At 45.3% G+C, this 24489-nt stretch overlaps 1 protein-coding gene across 2 annotated transcripts in view; it reads left to right on the forward strand.

The window, feature by feature from the left end:
* Positions 1-1852: 1852 nt before the first annotated feature.
* LOC123757969 (smallish) overlaps positions 1853-24489 on the forward strand; it is a 174472-nt gene continuing 151835 nt past the window's right edge. For both annotated transcript variants that reach the window (XM_045742025.2, XM_045742055.2), the window contains exon 1: positions 1853-2089. The gene's annotated coding sequence lies outside the window, so the exon portion shown is untranslated. The remainder of the gene's footprint in view (positions 2090-24489) is intronic.

Raw genomic sequence — 24489 nt, forward strand, 5'->3', positions numbered from 1 at the left:
CCATGGCTGAGGCCTTGTTAATGTTGTGGGGGGTTGTGACATTTTGTTGGTGTGGGATGTGTATGTGGTGTGGGGGTGTTTTGTGGGGGTGGTATGTGGGTGTGGGGTGTTGTGGGCGTTTTTATTTTTGGGGGAGGGGTAAAGATGATTGGAAAGGCACAAGTGAAGGGAGAAGTTTGGAAGTGGGAAATATAGTTAGTTATGGTAACAGGCGGGCTGTCCGCCTTGCTGACACGGTGTGTGGGTGTTGGCAGATAAGCACGCATGATCTCTCTTGTCGGGGAGCTATGAGCGTATGTAAGGTTCTTCACGTGTGTTTCAGCTTCTATGGATGTCTATAGATGAATATGTGTAGCATTCATATATACACACTCCAGTGCTTTTACACACGTTTTGCCTTGTTTAAGGCTCTTTTAAGTACAAATAAATATTAACAGATTTTACTTGTTTAGTTATTTTCAAAAGGGTAGGAAGGGATTTCTGATCAGTGTTTTATCTAGGAATTGCGTGTTGTGGGGCTGGGTTTTCATTGATTAGAGCGAGGCTCTTGGGCCACCAGCTACGGAAGTGGGACGTCTCATCTTGGGCCAACAGCCATGGGAGTGGGGCGTCTCATCTTGGGCCACCAGCTGTGGGAGTGGGGCGTCTCATCTTGGGCCACCAGCTGTGGGAGTGGGGCGTCTCATCTTGGGCCACCAGCTGTGGGAGTGGGGCGTCTCATCTTGGGCCACCAGCTGTGGGAGTGGGGCTTCTCATCTTGGGCCACCAGCTGTGGGAGTGGGGCGTCTCATCTTGGGCCACCAGCTGTGGGAGTGGGGCGTCTCATCTTGGGCCACCAGCTGTGGGAGTGGGGCTTCTCATCTTGGGCCACCAGCTGTGGGAGTGGGGCGTCTCATCTTGGGCCACCAGCTGTGGGAGTGGGGCGTCTCATCTTGGGCCACCAGCTGTGGGAGTGGGGCGTCTCATCTTGGGCCACCAGCTGTGGGAGTGGGGCGTCTCATCTTGGAGTAAACCTTCTAGCATTAAGTGTCGCGTCTGGTTATCATCATATATATGTTGCTGGTCTAACCAAATTCACTCCTCCACTGCCTTAATCACTATTTCACAATCCTACTGAATCTGTGCTTCATCATCTAAAACCTATTATGAGATTGCTTCTGAATAATCTTTAGATCAGCTAATATGTGTCCTGCGGTGTTGTAGTGTTTGTGATGGTTGTAGTGGAGTTGGTCACGTGTTGGAGCCGGCAACCCGCACCGCTAACTGTACCTGCGGTCTGTGGCTGCTGCCGGCTAAGCTTCTTACATCACAATGGCTTCACTGTGTCGCCGCTCAACGCCTTCCCCCCGGTCTTCTGACGAACCTCCTGGCTGGACGGTCCTTTGTGGGTGTTGCGTGGATGATTGAGAGAGTTGTCATCCGTGCGTCAGCCAGAACCGGCGGGTTGGGTGACTGTGGGGATTGCTGCTTGGTTCTCACGCTTCTTCATCACTATACCAGTTATCAGTCGTCACACGAGTCCTGGCTGTTGGTGCTCGTGTGGTGTACTCGCCTCGGTGTGAGAGGCGAGATGTATGCGCCATAGTCAAGTGAAGGAGCGTTCAGGTGAGGGTGGCGTACCTGTCCTTAGTGGTGGTGCGGGTTAGTGGCCTGGGCGGTACTGGACCCACAAGAGGCTCTTCTACTTCCTTCCTGACCGCACCCCCTCTTCCCTCCCCCCCTATCTCCACCTCGTCTTCCCCCCCTATTACCACCCCCCCCCCCCTCTCGTCTTCCCCCTCCCTCCTCCCGCAGCCTGAGGTGGCCAGGTTGTAGTGGCGCGAGTGAACAGTGAGTGGCTGACAGGTGTGGTGGCGGGGTGTGTTGCTGGCTGTCTGGAACACCTCAGTGACGTTGCGTGCGACAGTGTTGCAAGCCGTTCGTGGCGTGTGTTGGGAAACTTGAGTGTCGAGTGCTTGGAGTGGTGAACACAGGTACACAAAGCATTGTGTATACCCAATACGAAGAAAAGGTAAACATGATACGCACGAAATGCGAGTGAGGGAGGATCTGGATTTACGTGCCGTCTGCGTTACCACGGGTCGAGAGGGTGAGTAACAGTAACAACGTTGCCAGTAACTGAATCTGCCTTGAAATGCTGGTGTCAACGTGCTAATACAGTGCTCGACATGTTCTGTGTTGCTGTTCTACGCTGTTCTACGCGCAACTTGTTTGTAGATCAAGGCCACTATGATGTACATCGCGGCTGTCGCTGTACACGGGGCGAGGGTGTGGCGACTTACGGGGTGTTCGCCAGGGGCCGCATTCATCAAACAGTTAAGCAAGTACTTACGAACCAGGGGCCAGATTTACAAAAGCATTTACGCAAGCACTTACGAACGTGTACATCTTTCCTCAATCTTTGACGGCTTTGGTTACATTTATTAAACAGTTTACAAGCATGAAAGCTTGCCATTCAACTGTTATTGTTATAAACAGCCGTCTGGTGCTTCGGAGCTCATTAACTGTTTAATAATTGGAAACAAAGCCGCCAAAGAGTGAGAAGATGGACAGGTTAGTAAGTGCTTGCGTAAGTGCTTTCGTGAATCTGGCCCCTGTACATTTTGTCTCCATCTCTGGGGTTTGTTTACATGTATTAGAGAGTCTTATGTGCTCCGAAGCACCAGCTGGGAGGCTGTGTATAACATCAACATTTGTTTGGGAAGTTTCGATGCTCGTAAAGTGTTTAATGAGTGTAAACACAGCCTCTAGAGAGTGAGAGAGGATGGACAAGGCTCTTCATTTGTAAAGGCTTGTTGAATCAAGGAGCAGATCTGCAATTTCTCCAACTTTTGAATGGGGCTGTTATTGTGCAACAGTATGCCAGCCTAGAGAGCTCTCGCGTCGTGGAGAATAGCGTCATTGGTCTGGCATCTTGTTTAAAATGTTCTTATTATCCAATCTGTTATTTTGTTCTTGCAGTTACTTGAGCGCTACTTTATTGTGTTCTTTAAGAGCAAGGTCTTCAAACATGATTATCCACAAATCGTTGATATTGAATTTTTATTCAATTTTGACAATTTTGGCTTTTTGACTTTTTTACTTTGATTTGACCGTTTTATGTGTGACTTCCGATTTTATATTAAGTTTTTGTTTCGTGTCGCAGGAGTTGAACTTTATCTTCATTAAACATATTATTTTCTGTAGCCCATTGAAAGACCTGATTTACAGGTTTGCATTCTTTATATTGTCTATTATTGTACAAATAATTAGAGGAAGGGAGAGGAGGTGGTTAGAAAGGGAGAGGAAGGGGATTTATCAGGAGAAAGTACCAAACCATTACAACTATATCGCCCATGGAAGGGGTCGGGATTAAGGAATTTGGTGATCGATCGTCCACAATTGAAGCCTATCTAGGTTAGAATGTTGCTTATGCTCGCTTCTCCTTTTAAAGATAGGCGATGCGTTCGAACCCCACCGACGGCACGTTACCTTAGTGTTCGTCCTTGGCCCGTACACGAGAGACGAGCCACACAAGGTGCACATGGAAGCTGCTTGAAGGTCAGGTGCCCGTCTTGCTTGCACAACCAGCAATATATTGGAGTAAAAAAAGGGACGGTGACTGTAAATACCATAAGAACACACTGCCAGCATCAAGACGAGAGGCTTCTACCAGGTATTATAATAAACTTAGCTGGCACTGGGTAAACTAGGAGAGGGGCCTGCAATCAGTGTCAGATCAGCCAGGCTGTGATTGTTGTCTGTGTGTAGCCTTGCGTGCCGCAAGCAGCAGTAGCCTGGCTAACGAAGCAGCCACCTAGGAAGCCTGGCATAGTTTAGACTGGGAGAGGAGAGCTATCAAAAAGATACCAAAGGTAAATGGGAGTGTTAACAAATTTCGTGAAATATTTTATAGTTTAAGGCGACGCTGTCGTACCACCAGTGTTATGATCAGTGTTTTGATTGGGAGGGTGTAGCGGTGTAAACACGGCCGAGTGCGATGGTTGACAACATTGGGAAGGTGTTTTGACCAAGAGTGCTGTGTTGTTTCTGTGTGGAGGTGACGAACACATAGTGTGGCACAGTTTCTCATTCGCCCGCATGCTCTCCAGCGTTGTGGCGTCTGGCCTGGGGGACGGAGGCTCTTACCTCTCTACACGTGGGAGTTTGGTCTAGAATGTAGGTTAGAAGCACGTCCGTGATAGGCATTTTTTTTCTCTCTAACCTCTTCTTCCCCACACTCCTTCGCCCCCACACCTTCGCCCCCCTTCCCCCACACACACCACCCACACAGTCGTCCCCCCCCCTCCCCCACACACACCACCCACCATCTACACATCATCATCAAGCCCTAGCTCCTATATCTGGTATTTTAGGTGTGTGTGCCAGACTTTGCCAAAAGCTTTCAGAAATGTCTCGAACCCTTTAGACAAAGTCCGGCACACAGACCCAAAATAAAAGATATCCGAGCTAGAGCTTCCACAGAGATATAGTGCCACACACTCTCCAGCTTTATAAACAACAGAACAGCTAGGCTCAATATCGGCAACTACTTTGGGTAATATAATCGAGCTAAAAAGCGGAGTACCACAAGGAAGCTGTTTTTCACCCACGCTTTTCAACATGTATACAGCTGACGTGCCCCTCCCTACCCCCATACATGGAGATTGCATCGCGTACACCAACATGGCCAACAACACTATCTTGTGCTACCACTGACGCCATTTTTAGCGACTCGTTCTGCTCCATTGAGGACTACTGTTGAGGGCGTGTTCTTGAAGGTAATCCCATACATGTAACGGTAACCGACACACTCGTCTCTCACGAGGTATGGTTGGGGGATTATTTTGCTCGGTGATGTGTGCATGTGAAGTTATATAACATATTGTGTAGGGTCCCTGCCCTGCCCTGCCCTGCCCTGCCCTGCCCTGCCCTGCCCTGCCCTGCCCTGCCCTGCCCTGCCCTGCCCTGCCCTGCCCTGCCCACCCAAGGTGCGGGTGCTTGCGTGTTGTTGAGGAGTGGGCACCAAGACTCGCCCACCAGTACGTGTGCTGGCACATGTGCTCGGGCAACCCACATAAACAACCGCGAAATGTGTAAATATTATACTTCTGGCGTGCTCGCCCAGCACCTACATCACGGCACCTAATTTATCATGATTTCGGGGCTCAACGTACCAGAGGCCCGGTCCTCGACCCAGGCCTCCTGGTTGCTGGACTGGTCGACCAGGCTGTTTGATGCGGCTGCTGGCAGCCTGACGTATGAATCACAGCCTGGTTGATCAGGTATCCTTTGGAGGTGTTTATCAAGTTCTCTTGAACACTGTGAGGGGTCGGCCAGTTATGTCCCTTATGTGTAGTGGAAGCGTGTTGAACAGTCTCGGGCCTCTGATGTTGATAGTTCTCTCAGAGTACCTGTTGCACCTCTGCTCCTCAACGGGGGTATTCTGCACATCCTGCCATGCCTTCTGGTCTCATGTGATGTTATTTCTGTGTGCAGGTTTGGGACCAGCCCCTCTGTTATTTTCCACGTGTAAATATTATGTATCTCTCCCGCCTGCGCTCAAGAAAATACAGGTTTAGGGTCTTTAGTCGGTCCCAATAGTTTAGATGTTTTACTGAGTGGATTCGAGCAGTATAGGATCTCTGCACACAGGCGATGAGTCTCAATAACGTGGCTGAAGTATGTTGACCAGACCACACACTAAAAAATGAAGGGACGGCGACGTTTCGGTCCGTCCTGGACCATTCTAAAGTCGATTGTGACTTGATATCGATATCTTGCGATTAAATTTTTTAAATTTTGCCCCGAGGGGCGAGTTTATTGGGCAGCGCCACTCATTTTGTGAGTGGACACACCGCCATAGCAGCATGTACAACACCCCCCAATAGGAAGAAAACCCGCTGGGTTGTTCATCCTGTCACTTGTACCCAGACACAGCTGGGACTTGCTTAACTGTCTCAAGTGAACAGCTCCTCAAACAAGAAGATTAACATCTATCAACCCTTAAAATCTTACGTTAACTTGCAGGTGCAAAATGGGGGGATCTTTTAAGAACAGTATCAATATTTGACAAATAGTGTTTTCCTAACTCAAACAATGTGGGGTTTATTATTCTTCACATATTTCTAATGTGATCTCTGCACGCTCTCCGGGTCAGCAATTTCTTCTGCTTTGAAAGGGGCTGTCATTGTGCAGCAGTACTCCACTCTAGAGAGCACTAGCGTCTTGAAGAGTATCATCATCGGTATAGCATCTCTAGTGTGAAAGGTTTTTGTTATCCAACCTGTCATTTTTCTTGCATTTGTGACGGCTACTTTATTGTGTTCTTTAAAGGTAAGGTCTTCGTTCTACTTTATGATTTGACGAGCCGAGACTGCAACCCTTGTGATTAAGATTAAGCCAACCAGGAGGTGGCACGGGCATGAATAGTCCGTAAGTGGTGGCCCTTTTGAGCCATTTCCAGTATCAATAGATGATACTGGAGATCTGTGGAGGTGCGACTGCACCCTGCGTGACGGGAGATGTCTCCCGGACCAAGTGGTGACCAGATGGTCAAAAAACCTTTGTTTGGTTAGCTCCTTTAGTACCCTGCCCAGGTCGGATTATTATTATTATTAACATCTTTATTGACAAAATTAATTAAAATTTTGCCTAATCTGAGGATTTTGATAGTCTTATTAAATTGAGGTTAATGCTAGTATTCACTGTCACGCAGGACAGAGGGTCATACATAAGACAATAGGTCTAAACTGTAGGCTGAAGCACATATATATCACGGTTACAATCAATGTTTTAATGTGTGGATATGTGAAAACAACTTTCTATTGTGCACTGCCACACAAGGGCAGGGATGGGTTCATAAGTGATGCAGCTTAGAATATAAGTAGAAATTGTTCTTCATTCTTTAAAATGGACAAGCAAATTTTGGGTAAATTGTTAGGATGTCGTCCAGAACACCTGAGTCAATAAAATAGTTACACAGTTGGTGGTACAATAGGCCAGGAGGTCTAAAGTCCTTTACGGTTTCACATTCATCAATATAGTGTTCTAGTGAATGCATTAAAGGTTTATCACAGAGTTTACAATCTGAATATTCTGGTAGTGGCTCAGCCTCACTAACCTGCCAGATGTGTCTATAGCCAAGGCGAATTCGCGCAATTACTACATCACATTGCCTGGTCCGGTTACTGTGCTGACCATACAAATACCTATTATTACAAAACTTGTCATAACTTTTAATACTGCAGCTTTCAGGTCTCTGTGCATTTCTTAGTTCTTCTAAATCTGAATTAATTTCTTTAATTTGTATGTTTCTAATAACTGCATTAGATAGTCCAAAGTCATAATCAATGTTTTCTTTCCTGCAAGCCTCATTGGCCAATTGATCTACAAAGTCATGTTTTTCAACTCCAACATGGGATGGGATCCACACAAATTTTATACAAGAATTATTATCATTGGCAAAAATTACATTCCATTTAATATTACAAGCTACTTCCGACATACATTGTGATGGGTTATTTAAGGACTGCAGAGCACTTTTAGAGTCACAGAAAATAACTCCACCACCATTGAGCTTAAGGTATTCAGTGGCTAGATAAATACCCAATAGCTCGGTCTGTGTCGTGCTTGCCCAGTTGTTCAATCTCTGTGTACTAGTCATGATCATTTCATTCCCTTTATACACTGCACATGCACAACCTGTTCTACCAGTGCCTAACTGCACAGAGCCATCAGTAAAGGCATAGGATTCAGTCGGTTTGAGAATTTGAAGATGACTGTCAATAGCTTCTAATGTTATACATCTCAAAATGTCAGTGTTATACATTTGTTTTACACTGATGGGAGTATAATGCAGAGAGACCTCCACATCTTTCCAAGGGGGAATATAGTGAACAGTTTTATCAGGGTTAAGAGATACATTCAGTTTCTGAAGATTATAGACACAACAACTGAGCCACACACTGTAGGGAGCTTTTTGCGGCGGATTGAGGGAACAGTCAGAATTGTTTAGAATGGATCTCAATTTAATTTGAATAGAGCTGGGGGGACCATTATTTTTCAAAGTTTTGGCGCAAAACATAGTACTAAGTAGAACTATTCTTTCGTAAATGGAAGGTAAGTTTAGTTCCTTTCTCATGTTAACAATTCTGACAGTTCTAGGACAACCCAGGATGATGCGCATGGCATCATTCTGTGCTACATCTAGGCCTTGTAATTGTTTAGGAGAAAAATTAAGAAGATGCAAGGCATAATAATCAACAACAGATCGTACAAAGGCAATATAAAAACTACGAGCATATTTTATGTTAATGCCAAATCCTTTGCCAACAAGAGTTCTGAGAGGTTTAAGACGCTCAACAAGTTTTTTACGCAGGTTGCTGATGAGATTTGTATCATTAACCTCGACTCCAAGATATTTATAAGACTCACAAGTCTCCATGGGCACTCCATTAATAGTATAGTTAGCATGAAGAGAATGGGGAAGAGGATAACCCTCCCCCTCCGACCCTCGACAAGAGAGCTGGGGAGGGGTGTGGGGAGGTGGCAGAGTACACGGCTTATTACTCTCCTCCTCCGACAATCTAGCGTCAATGACACGTTTTATTGTTTACTGGAGCCCATTGAAAGACCTTATTTACATCTGATTGGAGGTTAGCTGTGCTCTCTATGTTGTCTACTCTCATCCAAATCCTAGTGTCATCTGCAAAGGATGATACAGTGCTGTAGATTGTGTCCTTGTCTATGTCCGATATGAGGATGAGAAAAAGTACACAGTACCCTGAGGGACTGAGCTCTTCACGGTTGATGGAAGCACATTACCCTGGGGGACTGAGCTCTTCACGGTTGATAGTCCGGATTTTAATTTGTTGACGAATACACATTGGATTCTGATAGGAAATTGCATATCCATTTGCCTATTTCCGTTAATTCCTTTTGAACGCATTTTGTGTGCAATAACACCATGGTCACATTTGTCGAAGGCTTTTGCGAAATCTTCCCGGGGAAGTACTTGGCTCCCGGGGGATGTATTTTAAAGCTAAAGGGAGGTATTTAAGCTAGGGAAGGAATTTCAGTGAGGGGTAGTAACTCCAAACTGGGGAAAGAATGTAGTGAGGAATCCCTGAGACCCACTGGTCACTTAAGTTAAACTAAAAGTCTCAACCATCACAACTGAACCAAACCAAAGTAGGCCTATTGTAAATAGAGACACCGGGCAGGGGGGGGGGGGGACAAAACACAATTTTAAACTTGCCGATATTAGGTATGGATGTGTAACAAGAGAAAATAAAGAGGTAATGCTTTTGAGAACATGGAGGTATGATCCCTTGATTGTCGGACTGGTAAGTAACGCTCAAAGTAACGTACATACTGTAACAAGATAATTGTCAACACTGAAGGTCTCGCCCACACGACTAACACAATCACTTGTATAGCCGGCCGCCACACAAGAGGCAAACATAGTTCTTTACAGCTTCTGTGTAAACCAAAATTTAGGACATTCTTTGACAATGACATTTAGAATCCAGAGTAAAATTTCAAAGTCGGAATTAAAACAAAAAACAGTATTAAGTTCTTGTCCTTGAATAAGAATCACAAGATGCCAATCCCTAGCAAGTCTAACATGACCAGCTGATGGAAGCTTCTCACTACCTGGCTAGTCTTTGAAGTTGAGCTTCACACGTGGGGCAAGATTGTTGCTAACATGAGACAGTGAAGATAATCACGGTACAGTATATCACAGAATATAGGAAGTTATATACGAATAACCTCTTATGACAGTGACAATTTTGCCCTTAACCAGAAAATTGTAGAACTAACTGGGAAATGGCATGTCCTGTACCCTCTTGCTACAAATAATTACGAACTGAAGTGAAGCATAATCGTTTTATATTTAACTCTCTCAGACTACAGCCTGAGGCTCAGACAGGCTTTCAGTTGATTGACAGTTGAGAGGCGGGATCAAAGAGCCAGAGCTCAACCCCCGCAAGCACATCTAGGTGAGTACATGCACAGCACTTTGACCAAAGTTTTGTGAAAAAGAATTCAGGAAATTAGTACTTAAACAAAAACTGGGAACTAATTTTAACCTCGCAGAAATTATCTGGGAAGAAGATCAAAGTAACACAAACCTAAGACAGTGAGTGCCTGGAGGGGGTAGGAACAGCGGCACTAGAAATACTCTCAATACATAGGAAAAAGGTGAAAATGAAAGTTCGGAAAGAGAACTTTCCTCCCTCAAATATTTTTGTAGCACAGAGCTATTCAAACGTCGAACACTATTTCCGAGAACGACTAGTAAATCCATATATGGAAATAGAAGCTATTTAGCTAACTGAAACAATAATGAAACGCGCGAGAGAGAGAGAGTCCATAGATAAACAAATCAGATTGGTCCTGTATAGGTCTTTTCATGTTCCATGGGGAAGGACCATGATAGAGATGAAACTACAAAGAAGTCTGTGAAGTACTGTGGATACACTACAACTGTTTTCAGGGTTTTCATTGAACCCATAAGTGAATTCTTCATGAATGTGACACCATCATCGAATCGCATCTCGACTGTCACCCGAACCTATAGATGTATTTTTGACATCCCCGCACAGAACTCCATCTAGTCTTGAGCATGCCTTTACCCTTCTAAATCATTGATACTCTATTGTTACAAAGTTGATCCTCTCCCGTTGCTCATTATTCTCAAACAGATTACTTTCTCCACCACTATATATAACATACTTGTCAGTGGCACTAGGTTGTAATTTAGTACCACCAGTCTCCTCCCCCCCCCCCCCCGTCTTGATATTGGGACCGCATTCAATATTTTTTTTATCCAGAATTCTGAGAGATTTCCTGTCTCTGGTATTTTATTTAAAATTTTAGTGACAAAGTACCCGTCTAGTGTTTTTCAGTGGGCATATTAATTTTAAGTCTGGTCCTGTTAACTTTGTCATGTCTCATTCATGTTAGTTACTTTACTTCTTCTATACTATCTTGTCTTGCACACTTGGTCGTAAGTCTTGTAAAATTCTTTCGTAAAGACATGCTGAACTCCCTCGTTGAGGTCCTCGCATACCTCTTTGTCGTTTTCCTGGATAATTCCCGTCTCCTCAACCTAATCAGACGGTCGTTTACTGTTGTTTATCTTACAACAAACAACAGGTTTTCTGATAGGGTTTTCACACTTGTAATTATTGAATTTTGTGTTCTTGTTTGTCTATCGGAGAGTTTCGTTTACATGGCCAGCCTTCACATGGGGTCAAGGCCGCGAGGTGTGAACGCTGCGTCACACTGTGTGTCAAACCCACACAGATGTACAGTAATGTGTTCAGGTACTTATTTTACTGTTAATGTTGGTCATCACTGCACTACTAACTGGTTATGTTATCGTCCGAGTCGAGACTCCCGGGCTCCTTAATATGACTCGAAACTAGGAACATCACGGCCCTCAAGACGCGTGATACGGTGGTGGAGTGAGTGAGTTTTTGTTTAATATTTCCTTAATACCTCGGGGTACAAACAAGACTCCTTTCTAGCTTCTGGATACATGGAGACTTCTTTCATCTTTCTAGGCGGCGGCGCTAAAGTACCTGATCTTAGAGGTGGCTTCTAGCACCTACACTTCGTCCCTTAGAGTTTGTTGTCTTACCACCGTACGATTACTTCCTTGCACGTCTCTCATTTGTCTCAACCGTCCACGTGTGCTGCCTCGTTCTACCCTCCCCATAAAGAGTAACTTTAGTCACCTGACCAATTTGTCATAGTATATCATTAACCTGTCTTTCACCTTCACACTTGAGCTCCTTTATTCTGGTGCCAGTTTTCTAACAGATCTCTGGACTGTCTACAGTATTCTTTGAGGAGGAAGGGGCGCCCATGCAGGTGTGGCAGGTGTTCAACAGGTTGCCGGCGGGGTTTTAATGCTAGTTCTCGCTCTTCATAGATATAAGGAGAGGGGAGGCGGGCACTACCCACCCACAGGCTCCACCACCCACCCACAGGCTCCACCACCCACCCACAGGCTCCACCACCCACCCACCCACGGGTGGTGGTGCCCGCTAAGCTAGCCTGAGGTCTCCTAAGAGCATCATCGCTAATATCAAATTGCCTGAAGGTGTGCAACAGTTAAGGTCATTGTCGGCTCTCGCAAGAAAAAGAAATAGCGTGAGCATCTCAAACACGTCCACGAGTCGCTTGAGGGCTCTTGGTGCTGTTTGGGAATGGACTTGAATCCTTTATCGCCACACAGACTAAAATGTCCACACGACGTGTACCAACTCTGTCCATGGACCACGGGCGAAAATCTATATATGCTGGTTACCATTTTATAGATGAATGACCATGTCTGAGGCAGGAAATCAACTTGCACAAATAAGTCTGAAATGGGTAATGCTTGTACAGTTTGTGAGGACAAAGAGTGACATTAACTTGTGTGAGAACAACTTGCTTCTGACGTAAGTGTTCTCAACACTACAGTTAATACAAGAATGAAACTATAACTGTTATGACTCAATAACAGTCAAGTCTGACTGCTGAGTTTATTTAAGGCACGGTTATTGTTCTTCTCCCTATAGCCCTCCTCCATCCCTCTTCTTCTTCTTCTGCCTATGTTCTTTCTGTTCTCCCTCCCCCCCCCCCATCCTTGGATATGATCCAAATCCGTCCATCCTCTCTTCCTACATACTTTGTTGTGCCTCGTGATGCTTGGTTATTGTCTTCTGGGGTCACACCCTGACCCCAGACCCCACTGACCCCAGACCCCACTGACCCCCCCCCCCTCCCCTAGATCCCCACCTAGCAGTTTCTCTAGCCTGACCCCGCAAGTAATCATGTATTCACAATGAATTCTTCGTTAGCATAAATTAGTTAATGTTTTCTGTGTGCACAGCACGGCCTTGTTGGCTTGTGTGAGTGTTGACCGCCCGCTGCCCCTCCCAGAGCCGTCTTGGGTCAAGACTTAAGACTTGACGACACAGACTTGACGACACAACCTCCGTCTTGACTGTCAAGTTTCACATCTCGTCCTAATTTACAATCGGCGTGATCCAGATCATGGCGGGAGTTTGCCTCGCTCGTTAGGTTCGCTCACTCGCTCCTAGATTGACCGGTGATAGAGGGTTGTTTCCTGCATAGTTAGGAACCGGGCCGTCGGGGGGCCACCGATCCCAGGAATAGCCCCAAGGTAGGTTTACAGTATGAAATTCAACAGGTTGCTGTAGTGGGCGCCAGATTGGCAGAGTTGTGTACGATAGACTACTCGGCCGCGAGCAGCAAGACCCTAGTTGATCAAGTCGGGCAGTCACTAAAGAAGCTCGTTCCAGGTAGGGCAGAAACGAACTCTAGAGACCTGTTACGGGTAAATTGGGGCCACCGATGTAAGGGCGTCGGTAGAGGCTCCCGCTAACATAGAAACAGTTAAATAGACAACAAAGACAACCTTGTTCAGAAACGCTTGAAGCTAGCAGTAGATTTTATTTGTGTAGGTAGTGGAGTAGACGAGGTCTATAAACGCGACACGTTGGCGCGAACTGTTCGCGCCAACGTGGTGTTCCTCTACTGTCACGTGGGCTGTGCACGTGGTGTTCCTCTACAGTCACGTGAGCTGTGCACGTGGTGTTCCTCTACTGTCACGTGAGCTGTGCACGTGGTGTTCCTCTACAGTCACGTGAGCTGTGCACGTGGAGACGTTGGGACCGGCTGCACTAAAAGTATCATGAGGATTTTTGCACTCCCTATTTCCCTAGGTAAAGGTTACCTTTTGATGATTTCGAGGATCAACGTCCCCCGCGGCCCGGTTTCTGACCAGGCCTCCTGGTTGATGGTCTGGTCAACCAGGCTGTTCGACGCGTCAGCTTGCAGCCAGACATGTGACTTTCAGGCTGGTTGATCAGGTATCTGGGGAAGGTGTTTATAAAGTTCTCTTTTGAACGTTCCGAGAGATCGGCCAGTTATATTCCTAATGTGTAGAGGGAGAATGCCGAACAGTCTTGGGCCCTTGATGTTGATAGTTCTCTCAGAGTACACATTCCACTTCTACTTTTCAACGGGGATATTTTGCACATCCTGCCATGGCCTCTGGTCTCGTGTACTCACCTAGTAGTCTTGTTATGTGGCCTTGTTTCCGTGTAGATTTGGACCTAGTCCTCCTAGTATTTTTAAGTGTAAATTAGCATGAATCTCTCACGCCTTAGCTCCAGGAAATACAGATTTAAAAAAAAAGGAGCAGCACAAATAAGCTAAAAGTTTCATCGAGTGGATTATATCGGTAAAAGAGCTTTCCACGCTCTCCAGGTCTGCAATTTCTCCAGCTTTGAATTGGGCTGTCATTGAGCAGCATTATCCCACCCTAGAGAGCACTCTTATACTCTTACAAAGTATCATCAGTCGTATAGCATCTCTTGTTTGAAAAGTTCTTGTTATCCAACCTGTGGTTTCTTGCAGTTGTGACGGCTACTTTGTGTTCTTTAAAGGTAAGGTCTTCTGACATTATTACTCCCAAATATATTTTTGTTGCTTTTTCTGTCAGTAGTGTAGCCTAGGTATCAGGTACAGACAGTAGTGTATATGGTACAGATTTGTGTATAGACGGTACTCATGATATGCCTGTTGACACAGATGGTACAGAGAGGTAAAGTCGTTAGTATAAATCGTACACACATTTTTGAACATTGGGTTCAAACGATAGTACACAAGGTACGAATTTTGGTCCATCTTGCAAAAACGGTTGTAAAGACGGGACAGGTATTAGCACATGCGGTACAGATATTTGTAAAGTGTTAGAACAGGAGCCATTACATAAGCAGGTACAGTTGTGGCAGAGATGGTAGTAACCTCTTAACAGACTACAGGAGTAATGACACGTAATATCAGTTCGCCCAAGTGTTGGGGCAAGAGACATGGGTGTTGGTACAGCTGGTAGACACACTCGCACAGATGGTGGTAAACATTGACACAGGTGGTGGTGAGCTAGACTAACAAGTGTTGGTGCTGGATCATGTGGTTTGGTATCGTTACCATCTGGCGTGCGGACGGAACAGCTGGTGTGGCTAGTGGGAGCTTCCACGTGGTGTATATAGGTGGTTGTAGATGACTGACGTAACGTTACACTTATGGTTGTTGTGGTGGAATTGGTTGTAGTGGTAGCGAGGATAATCGTGGTAGGGGACACTCGTAGGACCATAGAAATAGCTGTTGTTAAAGATTCGCTACCTGGAACATAAAGTTCTAAGTAGCACGGGCTATGTTGAGCCCGTAGGCCTTAGAAATAGCTGTTGATTCTAGATTTAATGATGGTAGTAATTGTGGTGTTATAGACGCCTCGTGTTGGCAAGGTTGATGAAGGTTTATTGAGATACAAATACCCAGAGGCATTACTACCCAGGTGTACTACAGGCACGAGCTACCAAACATTAGAGACCAGAAAGAAATGTGAACGATGCTGTGGCGATTATGTGTCTCTTGAAGACCACAATAAAGGAACTCAAACATGCAGGGTAATGTTGTATACCAAGAATCTTTCCAACAAACGATACTGTGCTAATAATGATACTTTTAAAACAACATTCCATTTTAGAAAGTAATAATATCACCCGTTATAACTGTTCCATGGAAGACCAGAGAAGTGTTCACCAAACCACACACTTGGAAAGTGAAAGGGAGAACGTCCAGAGAACATTTACACCCAGAATTGTATTAACTGGAATGCCGACAAAAGAACAGGATAATCTGGTCTTGGAAAATATTACACGGCCGGGTTCCAAATCTGCACACGAAAATACTCCCTTAGGGGAGCTGGGGGCGTGGCAAGACTGTGCAACATACCTTACAGTGAAAGAGCACCTTGCAATAAGTATTCTATGAGAACATTTCAAGAAACTTGAAGGGCCCCAATTAAGGCTTTTCAACACCGTCGCTCTGAATGTAATAGGATTTCGAATACGCTTCTAAATTGTAAACATCTCCAATAAATGCCTGATAAACCGGGTTGTCGTGCCCAGTCCATCTAAGAGTTGTGGGCAGCAACAGCTTAAATGATCAGACCGTCACTCAGGAGGCCAGTTTAGAGACTGGGCTGCGGGGACACTGATCCCCGGAACCACCACCAACCTATCGGTGTTTACTCCGACTTGTTAATAGGTTTCCTTTAAGTTATTGTTTGGTATCCTCCAATGGAAGAGTGTATACAGTATATATTATTATAATGTGTAAATCTGTAGGAGTCGTGATGAGGGTTCGAACCTGCACTTTGGATGTAATTCCCAGGCTCGGGGAAAGTCATACGGATTTTCTCATTGCTACATCATGATAGTGATTACTCTCTCTGTATTATAATGCGTGTTAAACATTGTGTGGGGTTCTACAGGATGCGTGATCCAACAACTAGCTTTATCTTCCATTATGAGTGTGGGTTTCATTTAGATAGAGCGCGTTGAGGCTGCACACAGTCTGCTTATCATTGAGCCAATCTCCAGATTAAGTAAGAGATGAATCTGTCGTGGAGTGACATGTCGTCGAGGTGTGTGACGCTCGGAGGCGTGACTGGGCTCACTTTGACTGCGTCTTGTGTGTTGGGGAGTCTGTCAGTTTAGTGAGTGAGATTTCCCAATACATTCACTCCCACTTTGTGGTTTATCTGCGCCACTCCGTCAAGGGGACGGAGCCGGTCGAGGAAGTAGCACGTCGCAGCTACAGAAGTAGTGAGGGAGAAGCCAGTGGAAAGGGATTATACTGGGGGGCAGTTGAAGCCAAATTGCTGCTATCGTTCTGCGATGATGATCTGGGGAATAAAACAACGGTGAGCGGCGGTAGCGACCTCTGGCCTGCCCGAACTATACCCTGGAGGGGGCACCTGCGGCCGCCAGCCTGCGCCCAGGCCGCCAGCTGGTCGCTTCAGCTCACTCAGAAGTAATCGGTTGATAGTGTTGGTGGCTGCCTGCACGTGTGGTGACTGGCGGGACGTGGTGTGGGGGTTGGTGAGAGGCAGGCAGCTGATTTATGACAACTGGAGCTTCCATCTGCTAATATGAGAAGACATTTTTTAACTGTTTCCCCCCTCTCTCTCCGTAACGTGTGGGCCTAGCTGTCCTTCGTAACGTGGAGGCCAATCGTAGCTCTTGATTACGCGTAGGTATTTATATTGGCTCTTGCGTCATGCTTGCGTGTGGGGCCACCAAGTAGATGAATTCTCAGTCGACGTTCATTTCATACGAGATAAATCTCGTGTTGGCCTTCGAATACTTAATAGGACTGATGAATTAACCAAGAGAGGCAGTCCTGAGGACAGTGACTCGTCCATAACCTGAGCAGATTGTCATAAAACTGAGACAACGACTGAAACAGTCAATCCATCTCTCACTGTCAAGTATGAGGAAATTGTGGCTCGCCCACAAAAAACCAGCACACCGCTGTAAACCTCTGCTTGGTATACCCAGCTGGGCTACGACAGTCTTGTAGTGTGCACCTTCCTCTGAGGTAAACCTCAACAAATAGAAACTCATATCGGCACCATTATTCTCAGTGCTTGTCATTGACCAGTCTACCGGAAGAGAATATTCAACTTTTTTTTTCAAGTCCACAATAATATAATTTAAGATCTCATCACAATAAGTATACACGTGAAATCAGAATAGTAATATGTATTAGAGAAAATGATCCACTAATAATGATGGTATTTATACCAACTGTTTGGTTAAACATAACATTGCACTGATGGACCCCAAAACGTTCACGTTCTGCACTATTGAATTGGCCCAAATGAGAGACTTTGATAATGAAAATGGAACTATAAAACCCAACTTAACCTGTTCATGTTATCCTAGGCGTAATATGTACTGCCCGAGGCCTAATATAATACATATGCTAAACCTTGGAATGTTTAAATTTGAGATTCGTTTTTTCCTATTTAAAACGAACAGTATAAAACGTGAACTAGTTGGCTGCAACAATTTATTTATATTCGTTCAACCAAATAGTTGCTATATATTTACTATCATTTTATAAGGATGAGCTTGGAGAAAATATTATGGTAATGGTTATCTTGAGATGGTTATCTTGAGATGGTTATCTTGAGATGGTTATCTTGAGATGGTTATCTTGAGATGGTTATCTTGAGATGGTTATCTTGAGATGGTTATCTTGAGATGGTTATCTTGAGATGGTTATCTTGAGATGGTTATCTTGAGATGGTTATCTTGAGATGGTTATCTTGAGATGGTTATCTTGAGATGGTTATCTTGAGATGGTTATCTTGAGATGGTTATCTTGAGATGGTTATCTTGAGATGGTTATCTTGAGATGGTTATCTTGAGATGGTTATCTTGAGATGGTTATCTTGAGATGGTTATCTTGAGATGGTTATCTTGAGATGGTTATCTTGAGATGGTTATCTTGAGATGGTTATCTTGAGATGGTTATCTTGAGATGGTTATCTTGAGATGGTTATCTTGAGATGGTTATCTTGAGATGGTTATCTTGAGATGGTTATCTTGAGATGGTTATCTTGAGATGGTTATCTTGAGATGGTTATCTTGAGATGGTTATCTTGAGATGGTTATCTTGAGATGGTTATCTTGAGATGGTTATCTTGAGATGGTTATCTTGAGATGGTTATCTTGAGATGGTTATCTTGAGATGGTTATCTTGAGATGGTTATCTTGAGATGGTTATCTTGAGATGGTTATCTTGAGATGGTTATCTTGAGATGGTTATCTTGAGATGGTTATCTTGAGATGGTTATCTTGAGATGGTTATCTTGAGATGGTTATCTTGAGATGGTTATCTTGAGATGGTTATCTTGAGATGGTTATCTTGAGATGGTTATCTTGAGATGGTTATCTTGAGATGGTTATCTTGAGATGGTTATCTTGAGATGATTTCGGGGCTTTTTAGTATCCCCGCGGCCCGGTCCTCGACCAGGCCTCCACCCCCAGGAAGCAGCTCGTGACAGCTGACTAACACCCAGGTACCTATTTACTTCTAGGTAACAGGGGCATAGGGTGAAATAAACTCTGCCCATTGTTTCTCGCCGGCGCCTGGGATCGAACCCAGGACCACAGGATCATAAGTCCAGCGTGCTGTCCGCTCGGCCGACCGGCTCCCAATGAGTTGGGAGTTTTGAGATGGGAGTCTACACAGTGCCCCATACCATATTTACCTTGTGTAAATAATAATCATTTCTGAGTAACGTAGCTTAAAGATGATGATGGTGCCAGTAGTTAGACTATTATGCCACTAATGTCTTCCACTGGCGCCCACAAGATGGCTCTGGGGGCATAATTAAGACCAATAAATCATAAAGTAAGGTGGTGGGTTGGGTTAGGGAGCAGCTGCGCCGCTGTTAACAGTGGAGCTCTTAATTGTCAAGAGAAGAACGGGAGATAATTTTGGAGCATCAACTGGGGACGCATCTTGTGGGAAGAGTGAAGTTTTTTGGACATTTCGGCAGGTGATTACAAACTATTTATTTTAAGAGGAGGAGGAAACGTCTGTCTGAATGTATTGATAACTCATTGGGCTAGGAATGATAACTTTAATCCCTCTTGATGACAGCATCAACAATGTTATAGTGAACAAGTTAAACCTTGATATACTCTCGACTGGCATACAGGCAGTTCCCCCCCCCCCCACAATAAACAATTTGAAGGGTGATTGTGTAACACTGCTGTTAGACAATTAGACCTGCTTACACAATTATATACATACAAATCTTCAGCATTCATAATCAGGTGTTACCCATAATCCAGGCGATGTATGAATGCACAGGATTTTAAAAAGCGTTTTGTGAATGTGATTATGACGTTGTAGCCAATACAAGGAAGGACAGGAGGGTAACTGATAGTTGGGAGTTGAGTTTGCCGAGTTTTGTCTCGGACACTTGAAAAGAATCGCAAGAGTCCTTAAGACCTGAATCTTGTTGTAACACGAGAAGCTAAATCCTGTTCCGCTACTTTTCCCTCATCATAAAACACTCACACTCACTCTTATTCTCTCACTCACTCACACAGTGAGTGACATGACCTGGGGGGTTGGGTAGCTGAGTGGAGAGCGCGCGGGACCCGTAATCCTGTGGCCCGGGTTGGATTCCTAGACTAGGCAGAGACAAATTGACAGTTTTTCACTCTGAAGCCCCTCGTAGGGGCCTCGTAGCCTGGTGGATAGCGCGCAGGACTCGTAATTCTGTGGCGCGGGTTCGATTCCCGCACGAGGCAGAAACAAATGGGCAAAGTTTCTTTCACCCTGATTGCCCCTGTTACCTAGCAGTAAATAGGTACCTGGGTGTTAGTCAGCTGTCACGGGCTGCTTCCTGGGGGTGGAGGCCTGGTCGATGACCGGGCCGCGGGGACACTAAAGCCCCGAAATCATCTCAAGATAACCTCAAGAAGATAACCCTGTTACTTAGCGGTAAATAGGTACCTGGGAGTTAAACAGCTGTTACGGACTGCTTCCCCTGTGTGTGTGTGTACTCACCTATATGTGCTTGCAGGATCGAGCATTGACTCTTGGATCCCGCCTTTCTAGCTATCGGTTGTTTACAGCAATGACTCCTGTCCCATTTCCCTATCATACCTAGTTTTAAAAGTATGAATAGTATTTGCTTCCACAACCTGTTCCCCAAGTGCATTCCATTTTTCTACTACTCTCACGCTAAAAGAAAACTTCCTAACATCTCTGTGACTCATCTGAGTCACAGAGTCCCATGTCCCCTCGTTCTGTTATTATTACGTGTGAACATTTCATCTATTTCCACTTTATCAATTCCCCTGAGTATTTTATATGTCCCTATCATATCTCCTCTCTCCCTTCTTTTCTCTAGTGTCGTTAGGTTCAGTTCCTTCAGCCGCTCTTCATATCCCATCCCTCGTAACTCTGGGACAAGCCTCGTCGCAAACCTCTGAACCTTCTCCAGTTTCTTTATGTGTTTCTTCAGGTGGGGGCTCCATGATGGCGCGGCATACTCTAAGACGGGTCTCACGTAGGCAGTGTAAAGTGCCCTAAAAGCTTCCTCATTTAGGTTTCTGAATGAAGTTCTAATTTTCGCCAGTGTAGAGTACGCTGCTGTCGTTATCCTATTTATATGTGCCTCAGGAGTTAGATTAGGTGTCACATCCACTCCCAGGTCTCTTTCTCGAATCGTTACAGGTAGGCTGTTCCCCTTCATTGTGTACTGTCCCTTTGGTCTCCTGTCACCTGATCCCATTTCCATAACTTTACATTTACTGGTGTTAAACTCCAGTAGCCATTTCCCTGACCATCTCTGCAGCCTGTTTAAGTCCTCTTGGAGGATCCTACAATCCTCGTCTGTCACAACTCTTCTCATTAATTTTGCGTCATCTGTGTGTGTGTGTGTGTGTGTGTGTGTGTGTGTGTGTGTGTGTGTGTGTGTGTGTGTGTGAGAGAGAGAGAGAGAGAGACGCACAGGTTCATGTCATATTTTTACTGACATGACCAAAATCATGGCACAAATTGCCTCGGTGGAATACACGAAAAAAAATAGAATAGAATCGGTTACCAACAAATTCTTCCAGTTCGAAGCGGAAAATAAGAATTATAGTTAACGGTGACAAATTCCAATTACTTACGTGAAGATAAAATCAAGACCTTAAAATGAGTACCATGCACTAGACGCAGTGACTTCTCTCACGTGCAAGACGGTAACCAAGACACAGTGCTATAAACAATAAATATTAGGCGCCCTAACGTTGAGAGAGCCAGGTAATTTATAGAGTAGATAATGAGGGCATATGTCGTTTGATTGGAAGGTTGGGTTCCAGGTGAGTGAAATAGCTTCGTTGGCGGAGGCTGTGTGAACATCAGAGGCATACCTGGATGCTCCAGGTATGCCTCCGTCCTCTGAGGAGGTCCACGTCCCGTCAACTACCGCCTCCCAGGTCTATGTAATGTTGCTGGAACACAAGTGGAATTTTCCAGCAATAATTGGACACTCTCCAGTCCGCATATCCATTACAGCCCCGGGTCAGCGGAGCTGTAATGGATACGTGGGTCTGCAAGCCGCCGGCCTCAACAGTCTTACCGATCAATTGATCACTATACAAGCCACGGAGAGGTTTGGAGGGTAGGACTCTCGAAGCCGTTTACATGTAGTCATAATTATCAACTACACGCGAAGCAGTGATGGAATTCTTCAAAATTACAGGTGGTATCTTGAATATTGTCTGGTGTTCGCCTCCACCTTCAAGGCAGACAAGTTATCCGGACAATAATGTGAACACGGGTCCGTTAACGCCCGCATGCACTCGGCGGGCTAAGACCATAAACTTCTGAGAGTGCCTGCGAGCTGTGCTCGTGTTCTCCTTGGAGCGGAGATGAGCGGGGGATTTCATGTCATACGCATGAAGGTCATGTTTAAAAGCTGTATAGTGAAATGAAAACATATTAAAGTAAGAAGTTTTTGGGTAGTTTAAAACGGTAAACCAAATGGATGGAGGTCCAGAAGTCTTCAGCCTCCTGCTAGCAAGTATAACTAATATCGCTGGAACAACGATGGAAGGTTTAAGGAGGGCATTTGACACGTTCCGGTCTGAGTTAGCCTGGTCTTACAGGCTGACCTGGTATCTGGCAGCCTGGTCCCAGGTCGGGCTGCCTAAGTACACAAGCATTCGAGATCAACCAGGTATATAAGTCACAGGTAATTGGCATGTCAACTGGAACCAGAAAATAATCAGAAGTCAAGACATAAAATGGTTGAACTCTTTAATACAGTCAAATCTACAGTAAGACTTCCAACAGGTCGGAGATGGTGGCACGCTGCCTCCCCCCCCCCCGGGCACCTGGTGGCACGCTGCCCCCCCCCCCCCCGGGCACCTGGTGGCACGCTGCCCCCCCCGGGCACCTGGTGGCACGCTGCCCCCCCCCCCCGGGCACCTGGTGGCACGGTGACCCCCGGGCACCTGGTGGCACGCTGACCCCCGGGCACCTGGTGGCACGCTGACCCCCGGGCACCTGGTGGCACGCTGACCCCCGGGCACCTGGTGGCACGCTGACCCCCGGGCACCTGGTGGCACGCTGACCCCCGGGCACCTGGTGGCACGCTGTCCCGGCCTTCATGCAGGAACTTCCCCCTAAAACTCTGGCCAAAAATTACTTCTTTATCCCTCTGGTTCACAAGAGGTTCCATTTGTCACTGTTGGTCTCTTGCCCGTTTCTGTCAATGTGGTGACACCTTCTTGCGTTTTCTTGTCAACTGTGTGTGTACTCGCCTAGTTGTACTCGCCTAATTGTGCTTGGGGGGGTTGAGCTCTGGCTCTTTTGGTTCCTCTCAACCGTCAATCAACAGGTGTACAAGTTCATGAGCCTATTGGGCTCTATCATATCTAAACTTGAAACTGTGTATGGAATCAGCCTCCGCCACATCACTTCCTAATGCATTCCATTTGTCAACTACGCTAACACTAAAAAAAATTCCTTCTAATATCTCTGTGGCTCATTTGGGCACTCAATTTCCACCTGTGTCCCCTAGTGCGTGTGCCCCTTGTGTTAAATAGCCCGTCTTTATCTACCCTGTCAATTTCTTGTACGTGGTGATCATATCCACCTAACTCTTCTGTCTTCTAGCGACGTGAGGGTTATAAGTTACTGCTACTACTATTGTGTGTGTGTGTGTGCAACCTGTCCTCTTAAAAAGAACGTCGCTTTTGGCCGTTTGCCCGTATGGCCGAATTTGGACGTAATTTGAAATTGAAAAAAATATGAAAATAAATTTGGGATTTTTTTTTTCAACAACAGTAAGTTAAGGGTCCTCTGATAGGTTAGGTGGGCAGGAAATTCTCATAAAGTTTCAAAACGTTATGAAAAACGTTAATTTAAAGTGTCCTGTTATAACCTCTGCGCGTACGCCGGACGACTCAAATAGAAAACGGAACAGAACGTCACTTTTGTGAGTGGATTTCATTTCAAATTACGTCCAAATTTGGCCATAGTGCGCATACCAGCCAAAAGTGACGTTCTTTTTAAGAGGACGGGTTTGTGTGTGTGTGTGTGTGTGTGTGTGTGTGTGTGTGTGTGTGTGTGTGTGTGTGTGTGTGTGTGTGTGTGTGTGTGTGTGTGTGTGTGTGTCATTTGTGCCTGCAGGATCGAATTGTGTGCCTACCTAACATAGTTTACAGGCCCAAGCTTCAGCTCCCGGTCCCCCCTTCTCTCCAACTGTCGGTCGATTAATGTGTAGTATTCGTATTTAAAATAAAGGAATAAAGGGTGTATATAGGCCTACTATTTCTCCTAACAAATTACACTTCCTTACAATGAAGAATGTTTCCATCCAACAGTGCGGGTGTCTAGTGTCTTAGCTTGTAGACCATTAGCCTAATACTTACCTAAGCATCCTATTTATTTGATTTCAGCTTATACTTCTGAGGATTATATATGGATCATGTCTCATCTATCTTTTCCCTTAGTGTCAGGTTCAGCTCCCTCAGTCTATCCCTCCATAGCTCAATCCCCTCAAATCTGGGACAAGCAGAAATGTTTGGTATCAAAAATGTTTAATTTTTCTGC

The sequence above is a fragment of the Procambarus clarkii genome, chromosome 22 (assembly GCF_040958095.1).
Source record: "Procambarus clarkii isolate CNS0578487 chromosome 22, FALCON_Pclarkii_2.0, whole genome shotgun sequence".
NCBI lineage: Eukaryota > Metazoa > Arthropoda > Malacostraca > Decapoda > Cambaridae > Procambarus > Procambarus clarkii.